The sequence below is a fragment of the Anneissia japonica genome, unplaced genomic scaffold, assembly GCF_011630105.1.
Source record: "Anneissia japonica isolate Jap-2015-1 unplaced genomic scaffold, ASM1163010v1 scaffold5067_len495651_cov149, whole genome shotgun sequence".
Classification (NCBI taxonomy): Eukaryota; Metazoa; Echinodermata; class Crinoidea; order Comatulida; family Comatulidae; genus Anneissia; species Anneissia japonica.
The window spans coordinates 352,573-356,144 of NW_022754121.1; positions in this window are offsets into that span (position 1 = coordinate 352,573).

The window sequence follows — 3,572 nt, forward strand, 5'->3', positions numbered from 1 at the left end:
CCTTGGAATACGCTGCTCCATTTTGGTTTGGTGGACTAACCTATGAACATAATGCACATCCAGATATTTTGATAGCCCGTTGCTATTCCTTCCACGTCTCCTCTACAGCAATTCATCACTCCATTCGAGCGTCAGTAAGCCACGTGATTTGGAAAATGAGTTTCAAGGTCGCTTTTTTGATCCGTTCGTTGAATATATTTTCCTTTGTTCTGATTTTACGTTTGATATAGCTATTTTAAATGACATTTTATTAATTTTTAGCCTATATAGATTGAAAACTTCAAACTGTATATTAACATACAATGATAAACAAAGTATATATAATAATTTTTATATAAGCTATATATTATTGTAATTGATTTGTGCCTTTGTATTGCCTGAGGGAAACAAATTTCCAGTTGTTTCGTTTCGTGCAAGTACTGGCCAAGGACATTTATTTCATCTTTTATATAAGGCCTTCGGCCCAAATAAAATATAATTGCTATTTACAGAGGGAATGATCACTTCTACGTTTAAATGAGTGATAAAGAAATTTACATAAACAACTTATTGTATTGATATCAGTAGTGGACATTAATTGAGTAAACTTAACTCTGGATGAATTAACAATAAAATACTTAAATACAGTATATAATGTTTACGAATATCAGTGTAACAAGGGCAAATTAAAGTAAAATGGTACTCATCTTCAACTAAATTTAATGTACAATGTTTGCATAATCTATCTTTTTTTTAATAAATTTTTGACCATCTACAAGTTTCAATTTCTAATTCAAGGACTCCTAAACGCAACTTAGTGAGAATACGTCTATAATTAAAATATTGTATATGCATTAGGTATAGTTCGATTGTAAAATTATATTTAAAAGTCACATAATACTTAAGTCTGGAAAATAAATGAATTTGTTCATGAAAATTTTGACGTTCAATATCAGTTAGACGAGTAGTTATTTCAGATATAAAAGCAACATTGTTCTCAACATATTGTTCATACCAATTTATACCAAAGCCAATTAAACGTAATTTCTCTTTAATAAAGTATAACCAAGATTTATCGTTCGGCTGTAATCTTCTTAACTGGAATCTATAACAACTGTAAATACGACTTTTATTATCTGCATTAATTAAACGTAACCAATAACGTAAAGCATTTCTAATACCAGCAACAGAAAGTGAAAATCTCCCGCATTCACCCATAACTGTAGTTGGAACTGTGCTGCCTATTCCTAAAATAAATCTGCAAAACCTAGATTGAAATTTTTAAATAATTGGTATTTCATTGATTCCCCAGATCTCACTGCTATACATTAATGTTGGTACTATTTTTACATCAAAAATTTTGTTCCACAAATGTATTGGTAAGTTGCCAAATCGGTTATGAATTAATCGTTTTAAAGTAAAAAGAGCTTTGTTTGCTTTTGTACAGTTATAACTAATTGCATTCGTCCATGTGCCATTTGAATTAAACACTACGCCAAGATAATTGTAAGACTTAACTACTTGTAATAAAACATCTTTATAATACCATTTTTCTATTTTTTAAAATTCTCCCCCATTTTTAAAAACGACAACATTACTTTTTTCAATATTAACAGTAAAACCCCATTTATCACAATAGACAGCCAATTTGTTTAAAGAAGATTGCAAACCAAAAACAGTGTCATTCATAAGAACAAGGTCGTCTGCATAAAGTAAATGGTTAATGAGAAAATCGCCAATTTGAATTTTATGTGTACGTTCCGATGTATTTAATATTTTACTTAAATCGTTAATAAATAAATTAAAAAGAAAAGAGGATAGATCTGAATTGATTACTGATAATACTTCCAACTTTTACATGGGCGGAAAGTTTGTCATGCATTGAAATAATAATGTTAAGTACATTTTGTTTTAAACCTTCTTTCTTTAATTTAAATATAAGAAACTGATGATCAATTGAATCAAAGGCTCTTTTTAAATCAATAAGGCAACATATACTCTTCCTCGTTTTTTGGATAAATATTTATGAATTATTGTGTTTAAAATAAAAACATTATCCATGGCTCGATGACCCTTCCTGAAACCTGCTTGTTCCTGATGAAATAAATTATTATCTTCTGCCCAATTAATTAATTTAATATTTATTATATAAAGAAATACCTTACCAAGTAGTGGAATCAATGAGATGCCCCTATAATTACTGGGATAATTTTTGTTACCCTTTTTGTAAATCGGAATAATGAGATTTGTTGCCCATTGGGTAGGATATATTCCCGTTTTAAATATCACTTTATAAAGTTTTGTAATTAAATCAATAACAAAATCTGGTGAGTGGATAAAAATTTCAATGATTAATTCATCAATTCCTAGTGCCTTTCCTCTCTTTTGTAATTTAAAAGCTTGTTGTACTTCATCAACGGATATTTCTTCATTTAAATTGTTTAAGTTTCTATTAAATTCCGCTTTAAAATTTTCAGTTTGTAAATGATCATTGTTATTAATATTAACGTTTTCAAATAAAGTTTTAAAATGTTCGAAGAATAAGCTAATTGGAATTTCATTGGATGAATCATAACATTTGTTTTTTAGTTTAGACCAAAACAATCTCCCATTATCGTGATTTAAAGATTTAATAAATTCGTTTTGAACATTTTTTTTATGACACTTCTTTTTAGATCTAAGTAATTTTTTGTATTCTTTTTTCATTTTATTATAAAAATTAAACATGGACAGAGAACGATCTTTTCTAAATATATTTAAAATTTGTCGGACACGTCTTTTTAATACCAGGCACTCTTTATCGAACCACTTATTGTTGTTTTTAACATTCTGTTTTTTATCTGGGCCATGTTTGGAAATACCTTTACATACGTGATCAAATAAATTGCAAAATGAAGAAACGGCACTATCTATGTTACATGAATCTAAAAAAAAATAATAGTTTGTTTCAGGTCATTAATTAAGCGATGATTCCACCTTAAATTGAAAGTACGTAAATATGCATCAGACCAATCAAAACGCTTTTGCTTATTAACAGAACAGATGCGTGTTGATTATTATTTTGCGGTGTGATATCAAATAAAATTTGAAAAACAATAGGCATATGATCTGATTCAATTCGATCATCAACATAAGCATCAATAACATATTTAAAATTCTCATAATATAATCAACAACGCTTCTGCCTTGATGACTAATATAAGTAAAATGCTTAGTATGATTGGAATTTAATCTGCCATTTATAATTGTTGTTGTATTGGACAATAAATGTTATGTTATCTTACGGTATCTTATATTTATATAGTCTGAGATAATGACATTAACTGATAGTCTTTTATATATGTATATGTACCGTATATATACATGTAGGCCTATATTGTATATAGCACGTAGGTTATATATTACGTGTTGTTTGTATTATTATTATTAAACATTGTTTATTTTTATATATTATTATTTCTATATGTTTTTTATTATATTGTATATCTTATAAAGTCGAGGTAAAAGATATGTCTTATCAATACTGTATATTATGTATGTTATGAAAACCTTCGGAATTTCTCTTTTCATCGAATGTCCATCCGTTCAATTAT